The following is a 16,446-nucleotide window of genomic DNA, read 5'->3' as shown; positions in this document are numbered from 1 at the left end:
TAAGCACGGACAGGGAATGGTAAAGACAGGCACTGCGGCCTTGACAAGATTTGTCTGTGTGTGTGCAAGGTGTGTGCCCAGGTAAAGTGCGGCCTCCCCGGTGAGCTGCCAGCTGTCCCTCCCTTCTGGTCCTCCGGCAGACTGCCAGGGGCCCCAGAAATACAAACAAACAAACACGAACAAAGCATAAACTCCTGGCCCCCTTCTCAGCAGCACCAGGGGCGTGGCGCTGCATTTACAGTACCAGGGGCACGAGGATTTTCCCAGTGCGGTTTGCTTGGTTTAGCCCGGGGAGGGGTGCTTAAGTGTGGGTGAACAGGTTGTAGCGGTGCGCAAGGTTGTGGTAGGGTTAGATGCAGGAAAGATGACAGGTATCAGTTAACTAACAGGTTACATCTTTAAACAGGAAGCGATGTCACAGGGACACTGGGCTGTGACGACTTAAGCGAGACACAGGCTGAGAATGAGGAAGAGGAGTTGTTCTCAGCTCTCAGTTATCTCTATCTCTGTGTTTTTATGTGCAGATGACTGCGACAAAAGCCATGCGCCCAACGTGGGGCTCGAACCCACGACCCTGAGATTAAGAGTCTCATGCTCTACTGACTGCGCCAAGGCTAGCGCCCATGTGTCGACGTTGATGCCACAAATCGCGCCACAAATCGCGCCGAGAGCGCCGGTTCAAATCCCGCTAGGTGCGTTAATATTTTGCACTGAAATTACGCGAAACATATCGGTCGTTGTATGACATTTTACCGAGGTGACGTTATAATTAAAAACAAAGCGAAAGGAGAGTGATGCACACCGTTTGTATGTGACAAATTTCACGTGTCATTTGCTGTAATAGTCCAATTGCACATGCATGCATTGAATGGGATAAATGCAATCTGCTCGCTGTTTAGCTAATATGGAAAGAGCTTGAGAGGAACAGGATTGCATACAATAATTGTATCCTTAGTAACAAGCTGTAATGTGTTAATCTGCATTTTTCTTAACATCCTTTTTTGTATACCGACCTTGTCTGCAATATAAGGCTCATCAATGGCTCCAGACTCTTGATTAACCCCCACAAACCCAAATATATAAGAACAATGGAAAAAAACCTTTTAGGTGTTATTACCATTTCAGTAACTTTTTGGGGGGAATATTGCTCACATTGAGCACATGTAAAGGACCAGTAGGAGTTTATTTGCAGTCTTTACTGCTCATAAAGCCTCTTAATATTAGTCTAAATTCATATTTGGATAAACATAATTTTTTATCAAAGTATTTTGTGAAATTAAATGGTATTTACAAACACTGAAATCAGACTGTATTTACAAATCCTGTAAAAACCGAACAAAAGCTTTTGTAATGTTTATAGCCTCATTTAATTGTGATAAAGGCAGATTCACAGTTTTAAGAATCCACACATTCCAGAGGTCAAACAATACTGTCTGGCAGACCTGTTGTTCAATCTACTATCATTCTATGAAGCTGTACATGCCCAACTACCTGAACATTATCATTAACTGAATTACACAGAGGGGGAAACTGATACCAAAAGAATGTGTTTGTTTACACTATATACACACTGATATACACTGCAGCAAAGATGCTGCGCTGGTGGCAGGATGCTGCAGTGAAGCAGATGCCGGGCTGGCCTCAAGATTCAGAGAAGAGATGGGGGTCTGTCTCCCCCAAACACCAGCTGCCTTTTAAACCTGGCCATTCTGCTGTATTGGCTGGCACGGTAAAGCTGTGCAGGTTGTCCCCTGCAGCCATGGTCAAGAGAGCTTCTCTCTGAGGTGTGGATGGCTTTGGAGACTCAATGGCTTGCTGAAGCACCTCGGTCTCCCGAGCCCGACTCTGCTTGTTGTACCTGAAAAAAACAACAACAACAAAACAGTAGTTTTACAGAAGCAATATATTCCACAAATACAGCTGACATGGTTCACATACTTCATGATTTACTCACCGTCATGCCAGCATTGCTGTGTTCACCTCAGGCAGCTGGATGGTGGTCTCAGCCATCACACAGGCTTTGTTGACAACACACTGGTGTATGCTGATGAAGAGTCTCAGTCATCCAGGTCATAATCATAGAGATGATTGAAGCAAGGCAAGGACTTGTAGAGTTTTCTTGAATGGAGTCGAACAGGTCTGGCTGCCCTTGGGACCCGATGAAACACCTGGAAAATTAAGGCAGTGTGAAATATAGCAGTAAAAGATAAGTGTACATGCTAGTTTGAAAAATAATGACCAGATATTACAGTAGCTGTCTTATAATTCACAATTATAAAGCCTGCAGTGAGTGGAGGTGCTGTGGCAGATGTACCAGTGAGTGGAGGAGCATCCAGCAAGGGGACAGTGCCGTCCTCAAACTCCTCTGGCTCCAGCAAAGCGTAGCCTGTCTGGTCATATAGATACTCCACCCCATAAGCTCTCCTGAAAATCATACACACAAACACATCAAATCATATGTCATGTACTAATATATGCACTAAACCTAAATACAAATGAGTTTTTCCAGACATTAGGAAACTGTACCAGTGTATTTCCTTGGTGGTGTGTAGTCCACCAGCTTCAGGATCCATGTCTGTCAGTAACTAGTCCTAAAAGAACAACAATAGAAGAACAAGGAGGAGAAGCATAATGTTTATCAGAACACTAAGAGAGAGTTCCTCACTTTAACACAAAACAATAATTTAATTATAACAACTACATGATCATAGGATATTGAAAACCAATACAGTGATGCTATGACACAGTAATACTACACTACACTGCAGTAATAAAAGTCCATTGAAAGTTACGCTAACTGAAGACAAAGAGAGAGCTTACTAAAGCTAACAATAACAAGAGGCTTGTCTGTAGCTGATTAGCCGAAGCTAACGCTGTAAATGGAAATGTTTGCTAAAACACACTAAATGTAGCGTTCTCCCAGTCAAATGCTTTATAGGTGTAAACAACACAGAGGCCAGTCTATGATCAATTATTCCATCTGAGCCGTCGGTAACTGTGAATTTATCCTAGCCAGTAGAGCACCGGCTAGGTACGTTCATACATACATTGCTACACAAACGTAGCGCTTTACAATCACATACCAGCATGTACACAACGACACTCACTCACCGACACGTCGGAATCTCCGGTAGAAATTAATCTTGCAGACGGTTACTGGGGTAAATTATCCTGATAGCCGTCCACGGCGACGTAGCTCGGTAAAAGGCAATGACGAAGCCATAGCAACAGCGTCGTGACCGGGCCACATCCGCCTCAAGCAGTGGTCCGAGCTGTGATTGGCCGGCTCGTTGCCAGGGGCGGGGGCTGGCGAATCGTGGTAGAGGGCAGCTCTGTCATTGGTCAATTCGTGGTCAATTCGTGGTTGCACTCGGCCTCGTGGTTGGCCGTCGGCGGAGGTAGGCGGGAGCTGGCGAATCGTGGTAGAGGGCGGCTCCGTCATTGGTCAATTCGTGGTAGATTCGTGGTAGCACTCGGCCTCGCGATTGGCTGTAGGAGGAGGCGGCTTGCTCGACACACGGGCGGCCGACTGAGCTAGCCGGGCAAGGCCAAGTGCAGAAACCTCGGAGGTGACGGTCACATGACCATTCAGAGCGCGACCGTGATAACCCCTACACTACAGAAACGCACATCCTAATTGCTTTAGAAAATATGTTCAGACTGCAGGTCTTAATGCCCAAATCGGATGTTTTGGTGAAATCCGTTTTTTTTCTTGGCGTTTACAAAATAATATGCCACTGCTACCACTCTCCTGTGACACGGTTACCATTGTAACCTATAGATACACAAGGTTGCTATGGTAACCTAAATTGACACAAGGTTGCCAGGGTAACCTACGGAATATAGACTACTGTGATCAAAGTCAGAATATGATGAAATTCGGAATTCTGAGGTCAAAGTCAGTATTCCTAGATGAAAACAGAATTTCAAAGTCAAAGTCAGTATTTTGAGATGAAAGCCACAAGTATGAACAAACAATGAGTAACCACCGGGAGTACATCATTAATTAATTATTTTAATGTATGAGTTATGTTTAATAAATGCTTTTCTTATGATGGATTAAGTACTTATTCATGGTTAATTAGGACTTAAAAAGATGTAGCTATTATAAAGTGCATTCATCCCATTTTTTTATTTATACCATCTAACTATGTAGCTCTTCTGTTGTTGTAAGTTCTTTTTGTGAAAGATTATTTTTTCCTTTGTTGTTGAATCCATCCATCCATCCATTATCTGAACCTGCTCTGTCCTGCAGTGCTGCCCTTGCAGCGCTGCCCTTGCAGCAACCACACTGATCAGTTACAGCTGTTTCTAATGTTGCATGTGAGGGGAATGTGACAACCTCTACACTCCGGCCATGGGGGCCGGAGCCTATCCCAGCTATCTACCGCTGAGAGGCAGGGTACACCCTGGACAGGTCACCAGCGGGTGTGGCCTCATGCTTTATGAATGTGTCATCATTAAAAAAGGTCCGCGCATCTTTGAGCGTCCCTGGGTGGGCTCGAACCACCAACCTTTCGTTCATTTGCAGGAGGTTCTTGAAAGCACAGATCAAATAACCTTTAGGTCAAGTCACGAGAAGATACTTTGGCCAAACTGTGCTCTTGTCAACTGCACAGCTGTTGTTGGTTGTCCTGATTTAAATTCCTGTGAAGAAATGGTGATAAGAAAAACCACACGTGGCTCCGATGCTAAGAAAGACAAACTCTGCGATGGCCGGGAATCGAACCCGGGTCAACTGCTTGGAAGGCAGCTATGCTCACCACTATACCACCATTTGAGACTACAAGCCATCCCTTCACTGTCTGTTCTATGCTGTACATGATTAGGAACGTGCTCTACAACTAGCAGACCAACTGCTTCCTCTCTGTTCTGCCACCTTTGTGTGCGCGTCTCCCGCTGATTACCTGCCCTGCCCTAACGTGCTTCACCTGTGTCTGATTGTCTCCCCTGACCTTGCGTGACCCCAGTGAATGGTAAAGACAGGCTCTGCGGCCTTAACATGACTTGTCTGTGTGTGTGTGTGTGTGTGTGTGCGTGTGTGTGTGTGTACATACGTGTGTACAGGTATGTTCAGCACCGAGTTAGGTCAGGCAGTGCTGTGTGTCTTCACCTGTTTGACCCGGACTTGCAGGACTGGAAACATGGCCTGACCACCTGTGGGAATTTCTGCCCACTGCAGCAGCTCTCTGCTTATTTATATTAACTCTGACTGTGACAGTGATTCACGCATGACACAGATCTATGCACGATACAGATCTGGGCATTGCACAGATGTATGCATGCATATCATGACGACATCACACCACAGTAAGGACACTGTTTGAGGTCACGACTCTGACATCACATTAAATAATGTCATCAAGATCATCTTATACATGTCATGAAGGAACCTGACTGAGAAAAGGAAATAAGATATTGTGACTCACATGCACGCACACAACCATGCATACATTCACACGTGCACACAGGTCTCGGTTAAGACCCTACAGGTAAGCACGGACAGGGAATGGTAAAGACAGGCACTGCGGCCTTGACAAGATTTGTCTGTGTGTGTGCAAGGTGTGTGCCCAGGTAAAGTGCGGCCTCCCCGGTGAGCTGCCAGCTGTCCCTCCCTTCTGGTCCTCCGGCAGACTGCCAGGGGCCCCAGAAATACAAACAAACAAACACGAACAAAGCATAAACTCCTGGCCCCCTTCTCAGCAGCACCAGGGGCCGTGGCGCTGCATTTACAGTACCAGGGGCACGAGGATTTTCCCAGTGCGGTTTGCTTGGTTTAGCCCGGGGAGGGGTGCTTAAGTGTGGGTGAACAGGTTGTAGCGGTGCGCAAGGTTGTGGTAGGGTTAGATGCAGGAAAGATGACAGGTATCAGTTAACTAACAGGTTACATCTTTAAACAGGAAGCGATGTCACAGGGACACTGGGCTGTGACGACTTAAGCGAGACACAGGCTGAGAATGAGGAAGAGGAGTTGTTCTCAGCTCTCAGTTATCTCTATCTCTGTGTTTTTATGTGCAGATGACTGCGACAAAAGCCATGCGCCCAACGTGGGGCTCGAACCCACGACCCTGAGATTAAGAGTCTCATGCTCTACCGACTGAGCTAGCCGGGCAAGGACAAGTGCAGAAACCTCGGAGGTGACGGTCACATGACCATTCAGAGCGCGACCGTGATAACCCCTACACTACAGAAACGCACATCCTAATTGCTTTAGAAAATATGTTCAGACTGCAGGTCTTAATGCCCAAATCGGATGTTTTGGTGAAATCCGTTTTTTTTTCTTGGCGTTTACAAAATAATATGCCACTGCTACCACTCTCCTGTGACACGGTTACCATTGTAACCTATAGATACACAAGGTTGCTATGGTAACCTAAATTGACACAAGGTTGCCAGGGTAACCTACGGAATATAGACTACTGTGATCAAAGTCAGAATATGATGAAATTCGGAATTCTGAGGTCAAAGTCAGTATTCCTAGATGAAAACAGAATTTCAAAGTCAAAGTCAGTATTTTGAGATGAAAGCCACAAGTATGAACAAACAATGAGTAACCACCGGGAGTACATCATTAATTAAAGACAGGCTCTGCGGCCTTAACATGACTTGTCTGTGTGTGTGTGTGTGTGCGTGTGCGTGTGTGTGTGTGTACATACGTGTGTACAGGTATGTTCAGCACCGAGTTAGGTCAGGCAGTGCTGTGTGTCTTCACCTGTTTGACCCGGACTTGCAGGACTGGAAACATGGCCTGACCACCTGTGTTTCTGCCCACTGCAGCAGCTCTCTGCTTATTTATATTAACTCTGACTGTGACAGTGATTCACGCATGACACAGATCTATGCACGATACAGATCTGTGCATTGCAGATGCCCTGCCCTAACGTGCTTCACCTGTGTCTGATTGTCTCCCCTGACCTTGCGTGACCCCAGTGAATGGTAAAGACAGGCTCTGCGGCCTTAACATGACTTGTCTGTGTGTGTGTGTGTGTGCGTGTGTGTGTGTGTACATACGTGTGTACAGGTATGTTCAGCACCGAGTTAGGTCAGGCAGTGCTGTGTGTCTTCACCTGTTTGACCCGGACTTGCAGGACTGGAAACATGGCCTGACCACCTGTGGGAATTTCTGCCCACTGCAGCAGCTCTCTGCTTATTTATATTAACTCTGACTGTGACAGTGATTCACGCATGACACAGATCTATGCACGATACAGATCTGGGCATTGCACAGATGTATGCATGCATATCATGACGACATCACACCACAGTAAGGACACTGTTTGAGGTCACGACTCTGACATCACATTAAATAATGTCATCAAGATCATCTTATACATGTCATGAAGGAACCTGACTGAGAAAAGGAAATAAGATATTGTGACTCACATGCACGCACACAACCATGCATACATTCACACGTGCACACAGGTCTCGGTTAAGACCCTACAGGTAAGCACGGACAGGGAATGGTAAAGACAGGCACTGCGGCCTTGACAAGATTTGTCTGTGTGTGTGCAAGGTGTGTGCCCAGGTAAAGTGCGGCCTCCCCGGTGAGCTGCCAGCTGTCCCTCCCTTCTGGTCCTCCGGCAGACTGCCAGGGGCCCCAGAAATACAAACAAACAAACACGAACAAAGCATAAACTCCTGGCCCCCTTCTCAGCAGCACCAGGGGCGTGGCGCTGCATTTACAGTACCAGGGGCACGAGGATTTTCCCAGTGCGGTTTGCTTGGTTTAGCCCGGGGAGGGGTGCTTAAGTGTGGGTGAACAGGTTGTAGCGGTGCGCAAGGTTGTGGTAGGGTTAGATGCAGGAAAGATGACAGGTATCAGTTAACTAACAGGTTACATCTTTAAACAGGAAGCGATGTCACAGGGACACTGGGCTGTGACGACTTAAGCGAGACACAGGCTGAGAATGAGGAAGAGGAGTTGTTCTCAGCTCTCAGTTATCTCTATCTCTGTGTTTTTATGTGCAGATGACTGCGACAAAAGCCATGCGCAAGGCCAAGTGCAGAAACCTCGGAGGTGACGGTCACATGACCATTCAGAGCGCGACCGTGATAACCCCTACACTACAGAAACGCACATCCTAATTGCTTTAGAAAATATGTTCAGACTGCAGGTCTTAATGCCCAAATCGGATGTTTTGGTGAAATCCGTTTTTTTTCTTGGCGTTTACAAAATAATATGCCACTGCTACCACTCTCCTGTGACACGGTTACCATTGTAACCTATAGATACACAAGGTTGCTATGGTAACCTAAATTGACACAAGGTTGCCAGGGTAACCTACGGAATATAGACTACTGTGATCAAAGTCAGAATATGATGAAATTCGGAATTCTGAGGTCAAAGTCAGTATTCCTAGATGAAAACAGAATTTCAAAGTCAAAGTCAGTATTTTGAGATGAAAGCCACAAGTATGAACAAACAATGAGTAACCACCGGGAGTACATCATTAATTAATTATTTTAATGTATGAGTTATGTTTAATAAATGCTTTTCTTATGATGGATTAAGTACTTATTCATGGTTAATTAGGACTTAAAAAGATGTAGCTATTATAAAGTGCATTCATCCCATTTTTTTATTTATACCATCTAACTATGTAGCTCTTCTGTTGTTGTAAGTTCTTTTTGTGAAAGATTATTTTTTCCTTTGTTGTTGAATCCATCCATCCATCCATTATCTGAACCTGCTCTGTCCTGCAGTGCTGCCCTTGCAGCGCTGCCCTTGCAGCAACCACACTGATCAGTTACAGCTGTTTCTAATGTTGCATGTGAGGGGAATGTGACAACCTCTACACTCCGGCCATGGGGGCCGGAGCCTATCCCAGCTATCTACCGCTGAGAGGCAGGGTACACCCTGGACAGGTCACCAGCGGGTGTGGCCTCATGCTTTATGAATGTGTCATCATTAAAAAAGGTCCGCGCATCTTTGAGCGTCCCTGGGTGGGCTCGAACCACCAACCTTTCGTTCATTTGCAGGAGGTTCTTGAAAGCACAGATCAAATAACCTTTAGGTCAAGTCACGAGAAGATACTTTGGCCAAACTGTGCTCTTGTCAACTGCACAGCTGTTGTTGGTTGTCCTGATTTAAATTCCTGTGAAGAAATGGTGATAAGAAAAACCACACGTGGCTCCGATGCTAAGAAAGACAAACTCTGCGATGGCCGGGAATCGAACCCGGGTCAACTGCTTGGAAGGCAGCTATGCTCACCACTATACCACCATTTGAGACTACAAGCCATCCCTTCACTGTCTGTTCTATGCTGTACATGATTAGGAACGTGCTCTACAACTAGCAGACCAACTGCTTCCTCTCTGTTCTGCCACCTTTGTGTGCGCGTCTCCCGCTGATTACCTGCCCTGCCCTAACGTGCTTCACCTGTGTCTGATTGTCTCCCCTGACCTTGCGTGACCCCAGTGAATGGTAAAGACAGGCTCTGCGGCCTTAACATGACTTGTCTGTGTGTGTGTGTGTGTGCGTGTGCGTGTGTGTGTGTGTACATACGTGTGTACAGGTATGTTCAGCACCGAGTTAGGTCAGGCAGTGCTGTGTGTCTTCACCTGTTTGACCCGGACTTGCAGGACTGGAAACATGGCCTGACCACCTGTGTTTCTGCCCACTGCAGCAGCTCTCTGCTTATTTATATTAACTCTGACTGTGACAGTGATTCACGCATGACACAGATCTATGCACGATACAGATCTGTGCATTGCAGATGCCCTGCCCTAACGTGCTTCACCTGTGTCTGATTGTCTCCCCTGACCTTGCGTGACCCCAGTGAATGGTAAAGACAGGCTCTGCGGCCTTAACATGACTTGTCTGTGTGTGTGTGTGTGTGCGTGTGTGTGTGTGTACATACGTGTGTACAGGTATGTTCAGCACCGAGTTAGGTCAGGCAGTGCTGTGTGTCTTCACCTGTTTGACCCGGACTTGCAGGACTGGAAACATGGCCTGACCACCTGTGGGAATTTCTGCCCACTGCAGCAGCTCTCTGCTTATTTATATTAACTCTGACTGTGACAGTGATTCACGCATGACACAGATCTATGCACGATACAGATCTGTGCATTGCACAGATGTATGCATGCATATCATGACGACATCACACCACAGTAAGGACACTGTTTGAGGTCACGACTCTGACATCAAATTAAATAATGTCATCAAGATCATCTTATACATGTCATGAAGGAACCTGACTGAGAAAAGGAAATAAGATATTGTGACTCACATGCACGCACACAACCATGCATACATTCACACGTGCACACAGGTCTCGGTTAAGACCCTACAGGTAAGCACGGACAGGGAATGGTAAAGACAGGCACTGCGGCCTTGACAAGATTTGTCTGTGTGTGTGCAAGGTGTGTGCCCAGGTAAAGTGCGGCCTCCCCGGTGAGCTGCCAGCTGTCCCTCCCTTCTGGTCCTCCGGCAGACTGCCAGGGGCCCCAGAAATACAAACAAACAAACACGAACAAAGCATAAACTCCTGGCCCCCTTCTCAGCAGCACCAGGGGCGTGGCGCTGCATTTACAGTACCAGGGGCACGAGGATTTTCCCAGTGCGGTTTGCTTGGTTTAGCCCGGGGAGGGGTGCTTAAGTGTGGGTGAACAGGTTGTAGCGGTGCGCAAGGTTGTGGTAGGGTTAGATGCAGGAAAGATGACAGGTATCAGTTAACTAACAGGTTACATCTTTAAACAGGAAGCGATGTCACAGGGACACTGGGCTGTGACGACTTAAGCGAGACACAGGCTGAGAATGAGGAAGAGGAGTTGTTCTCAGCTCTCAGTTATCTCTATCTCTGTGTTTTTATGTGCAGATGACTGCGACAAAAGCCATGCGCCCAACGTGGGGCTCGAACCCACGACCCTGAGATTAAGAGTCTCATGCTCTACCGACTGAGCTAGCCGGGCAAGGACAAGTGCAGAAACCTCGGAGGTGACGGTCACATGACCATTCAGAGCGCGACCGTGATAACCCCTACACTACAGAAACGCACATCCTAATTGCTTTAGAAAATATGTTCAGACTGCAGGTCTTAATGCCCAAATCGGATGTTTTGGTGAAATCCGTTTTTTTTCTTGGCGTTTACAAAATAATATGCCACTGCTACCACTCTCCTGTGACACGGTTACCATTGTAACCTATAGATACACAAGGTTGCTATGGTAACCTAAATTGACACAAGGTTGCCAGGGTAACCTACGGAATATAGACTACTGTGATCAAAGTCAGAATATGATGAAATTCGGAATTCTGAGGTCAAAGTCAGTATTCCTAGATGAAAACAGAATTTCAAAGTCAAAGTCAGTATTTTGAGATGAAAGCCACAAGTATGAACAAACAATGAGTAACCACCGGGAGTACATCATTAATTAAAGACAGGCTCTGCGGCCTTAACATGACTTGTCTGTGTGTGTGTGTGTGTGCGTGTGCGTGTGTGTGTGTGTACATACGTGTGTACAGGTATGTTCAGCACCGAGTTAGGTCAGGCAGTGCTGTGTGTCTTCACCTGTTTGACCCGGACTTGCAGGACTGGAAACATGGCCTGACCACCTGTGTTTCTGCCCACTGCAGCAGCTCTCTGCTTATTTATATTAACTCTGACTGTGACAGTGATTCACGCATGACACAGATCTATGCACGATACAGATCTGTGCATTGCAGATGCCCTGCCCTAACGTGCTTCACCTGTGTCTGATTGTCTCCCCTGACCTTGCGTGACCCCAGTGAATGGTAAAGACAGGCTCTGCGGCCTTAACATGACTTGTCTGTGTGTGTGTGTGTGTGCGTGTGTGTGTGTGTACATACGTGTGTACAGGTATGTTCAGCACCGAGTTAGGTCAGGCAGTGCTGTGTGTCTTCACCTGTTTGACCCGGACTTGCAGGACTGGAAACATGGCCTGACCACCTGTGGGAATTTCTGCCCACTGCAGCAGCTCTCTGCTTATTTATATTAACTCTGACTGTGACAGTGATTCACGCATGACACAGATCTATGCACGATACAGATCTGGGCATTGCACAGATGTATGCATGCATATCATGACGACATCACACCACAGTAAGGACACTGTTTGAGGTCACGACTCTGACATCACATTAAATAATGTCATCAAGATCATCTTATACATGTCATGAAGGAACCTGACTGAGAAAAGGAAATAAGATATTGTGACTCACATGCACGCACACAACCATGCATACATTCACACGTGCACACAGGTCTCGGTTAAGACCCTACAGGTAAGCACGGACAGGGAATGGTAAAGACAGGCACTGCGGCCTTGACAAGATTTGTCTGTGTGTGTGCAAGGTGTGTGCCCAGGTAAAGTGCGGCCTCCCCGGTGAGCTGCCAGCTGTCCCTCCCTTCTGGTCCTCCGGCAGACTGCCAGGGGCCCCAGAAATACAAACAAACAAACACGAACAAAGCATAAACTCCTGGCCCCCTTCTCAGCAGCACCAGGGGCGTGGCGCTGCATTTACAGTACCAGGGGCACGAGGATTTTCCCAGTGCGGTTTGCTTGGTTTAGCCCGGGGAGGGGTGCTTAAGTGTGGGTGAACAGGTTGTAGCGGTGCGCAAGGTTGTGGTAGGGTTAGATGCAGGAAAGATGACAGGTATCAGTTAACTAACAGGTTACATCTTTAAACAGGAAGCGATGTCACAGGGACACTGGGCTGTGACGACTTAAGCGAGACACAGGCTGAGAATGAGGAAGAGGAGTTGTTCTCAGCTCTCAGTTATCTCTATCTCTGTGTTTTTATGTGCAGATGACTGCGACAAAAGCCATGCGCAAGGCCAAGTGCAGAAACCTCGGAGGTGACGGTCACATGACCATTCAGAGCGCGACCGTGATAACCCCTACACTACAGAAACGCACATCCTAATTGCTTTAGAAAATATGTTCAGACTGCAGGTCTTAATGCCCAAATCGGATGTTTTGGTGAAATCCGTTTTTTTTCTTGGCGTTTACAAAATAATATGCCACTGCTACCACTCTCCTGTGACACGGTTACCATTGTAACCTATAGATACACAAGGTTGCTATGGTAACCTAAATTGACACAAGGTTGCCAGGGTAACCTACGGAATATAGACTACTGTGATCAAAGTCAGAATATGATGAAATTCGGAATTCTGAGGTCAAAGTCAGTATTCCTAGATGAAAACAGAATTTCAAAGTCAAAGTCAGTATTTTGAGATGAAAGCCACAAGTATGAACAAACAATGAGTAACCACCGGGAGTACATCATTAATTAATTATTTTAATGTATGAGTTATGTTTAATAAATGCTTTTCTTATGATGGATTAAGTACTTATTCATGGTTAATTAGGACTTAAAAAGATGTAGCTATTATAAAGTGCATTCATCCCATTTTTTTATTTATACCATCTAACTATGTAGCTCTTCTGTTGTTGTAAGTTCTTTTTGTGAAAGATTATTTTTTCCTTTGTTGTTGAATCCATCCATCCATCCATTATCTGAACCTGCTCTGTCCTGCAGTGCTGCCCTTGCAGCGCTGCCCTTGCAGCAACCACACTGATCAGTTACAGCTGTTTCTAATGTTGCATGTGAGGGGAATGTGACAACCTCTACACTCCGGCCATGGGGGCCGGAGCCTATCCCAGCTATCTACCGCTGAGAGGCAGGGTACACCCTGGACAGGTCACCAGCGGGTGTGGCCTCATGCTTTATGAATGTGTCATCATTAAAAAAGGTCCGCGCATCTTTGAGCGTCCCTGGGTGGGCTCGAACCACCAACCTTTCGTTCATTTGCAGGAGGTTCTTGAAAGCACAGATCAAATAACCTTTAGGTCAAGTCACGAGAAGATACTTTGGCCAAACTGTGCTCTTGTCAACTGCACAGCTGTTGTTGGTTGTCCTGATTTAAATTCCTGTGAAGAAATGGTGATAAGAAAAACCACACGTGGCTCCGATGCTAAGAAAGACAAACTCTGCGATGGCCGGGAATCGAACCCGGGTCAACTGCTTGGAAGGCAGCTATGCTCACCACTATACCACCATTTGAGACTACAAGCCATCCCTTCACTGTCTGTTCTATGCTGTACATGATTAGGAACGTGCTCTACAACTAGCAGACCAACTGCTTCCTCTCTGTTCTGCCACCTTTGTGTGCGCGTCTCCCGCTGATTACCTGCCCTGCCCTAACGTGCTTCACCTGTGTCTGATTGTCTCCCCTGACCTTGCGTGACCCCAGTGAATGGTAAAGACAGGCTCTGCGGCCTTAACATGACTTGTCTGTGTGTGTGTGTGTGTGCGTGTGCGTGTGTGTGTGTGTACATACGTGTGTACAGGTATGTTCAGCACCGAGTTAGGTCAGGCAGTGCTGTGTGTCTTCACCTGTTTGACCCGGACTTGCAGGACTGGAAACATGGCCTGACCACCTGTGTTTCTGCCCACTGCAGCAGCTCTCTGCTTATTTATATTAACTCTGACTGTGACAGTGATTCACGCATGACACAGATCTATGCACGATACAGATCTGTGCATTGCAGATGCCCTGCCCTAACGTGCTTCACCTGTGTCTGATTGTCTCCCCTGACCTTGCGTGACCCCAGTGAATGGTAAAGACAGGCTCTGCGGCCTTAACATGACTTGTCTGTGTGTGTGTGTGTGTGCGTGTGTGTGTGTGTACATACGTGTGTACAGGTATGTTCAGCACCGAGTTAGGTCAGGCAGTGCTGTGTGTCTTCACCTGTTTGACCCGGACTTGCAGGACTGGAAACATGGCCTGACCACCTGTGGGAATTTCTGCCCACTGCAGCAGCTCTCTGCTTATTTATATTAACTCTGACTGTGACAGTGATTCACGCATGACACAGATCTATGCACGATACAGATCTGTGCATTGCACAGATGTATGCATGCATATCATGACGACATCACACCACAGTAAGGACACTGTTTGAGGTCACGACTCTGACATCAAATTAAATAATGTCATCAAGATCATCTTATACATGTCATGAAGGAACCTGACTGAGAAAAGGAAATAAGATATTGTGACTCACATGCACGCACACAACCATGCATACATTCACACGTGCACACAGGTCTCGGTTAAGACCCTACAGGTAAGCACGGACAGGGAATGGTAAAGACAGGCACTGCGGCCTTGACAAGATTTGTCTGTGTGTGTGCAAGGTGTGTGCCCAGGTAAAGTGCGGCCTCCCCGGTGAGCTGCCAGCTGTCCCTCCCTTCTGGTCCTCCGGCAGACTGCCAGGGGCCCCAGAAATACAAACAAACAAACACGAACAAAGCATAAACTCCTGGCCCCCTTCTCAGCAGCACCAGGGGCGTGGCGCTGCATTTACAGTACCAGGGGCACGAGGATTTTCCCAGTGCGGTTTGCTTGGTTTAGCCCGGGGAGGGGTGCTTAAGTGTGGGTGAACAGGTTGTAGCGGTGCGCAAGGTTGTGGTAGGGTTAGATGCAGGAAAGATGACAGGTATCAGTTAACTAACAGGTTACATCTTTAAACAGGAAGCGATGTCACAGGGACACTGGGCTGTGACGACTTAAGCGAGACACAGGCTGAGAATGAGGAAGAGGAGTTGTTCTCAGCTCTCAGTTATCTCTATCTCTGTGTTTTTATGTGCAGATGACTGCGACAAAAGCCATGCGCCCAATGTGGGGCTCGAACCCACGACCCTGAGATGAAGAGTCTCATGCTCTACCGACTGAGCTAGCCGGGCAAGGCCAAGTGCAGAAACCTCGGAGGTGACGGTCACATGACCATTCAGAGCGCGACCGTGATAACCCCTACACTACAGAAACGCACATCCTAATTGCTTTAGAAAATATGTTCAGACTGCAGGTCTTAATGCCCAAATCGGATGTTTTGGTGAAATCCGTTTTTTTTCTTGGCGTTTACAAAATAATATGCCACTGCTACCACTCTCCTGTGACACGGTTACCATTGTAACCTATAGATACACAAGGTTGCTATGGTAACCTAAATTGACACAAGGTTGCCAGGGTAACCTACGGAATATAGACTACTGTGATCAAAGTCAGAATATGATGAAATTCGGAATTCTGAGGTCAAAGTCAGTATTCCTAGATGAAAACAGAATTTCAAAGTCAAAGTCAGTATTTTGAGATGAAAGCCACAAGTATGAACAAACAATGAGTAACCACCGGGAGTACATCATTAATTAAAGACAGGCTCTGCGGCCTTAACATGACTTGTCTGTGTGTGTGTGTGTGTGCGTGTGCGTGTGTGTGTGTGTACATACGTGTGTACAGGTATGTTCAGCACCGAGTTAGGTCAGGCAGTGCTGTGTGTCTTCACCTGTTTGACCCGGACTTGCAGGACTGGAAACATGGCCTGACCACCTGTGTTTCTGCCCACTGCAGCAGCTCTCTGCTTATTTATATTAACTCTGACTGTGACAGTGATTCACGCATGACACAGATC

The 16,446-nt window shown here is 46.8% G+C and overlaps 3 non-coding genes across 3 annotated transcripts; all 3 read right to left on the bottom strand.

The window, feature by feature from the left end:
- Positions 1-6,039: 6,039 nt before the first annotated feature.
- On the bottom strand, positions 6,040-6,112 carry trnak-cuu (transfer RNA lysine (anticodon CUU)). Its single transcript has one exon. It is a non-coding gene; the product is annotated as a tRNA-Lys (tRNA).
- A 4,732-nt stretch (positions 6,113-10,844) lies between these two features.
- Positions 10,845-10,917, bottom strand: trnak-cuu (transfer RNA lysine (anticodon CUU)). The gene has a single exon. It is a non-coding gene; the product is annotated as a tRNA-Lys (tRNA).
- Positions 10,918-15,648: 4,731 nt separating this feature from the next.
- Positions 15,649-15,721, bottom strand: trnak-cuu (transfer RNA lysine (anticodon CUU)). The gene has a single exon. It is a non-coding gene; the product is annotated as a tRNA-Lys (tRNA).
- Between the last annotated feature and the right edge of the window lie 725 nt (positions 15,722-16,446).

Source organism: Parambassis ranga, unplaced genomic scaffold (genome assembly GCF_900634625.1).
Source record: "Parambassis ranga unplaced genomic scaffold, fParRan2.1 scaffold_47_arrow_ctg1, whole genome shotgun sequence".
Lineage (NCBI taxonomy): Eukaryota > Metazoa > Chordata > Actinopteri > Ambassidae > Parambassis > Parambassis ranga.
This window is presented reverse-complemented; position numbering and strand designations above follow the sequence as displayed.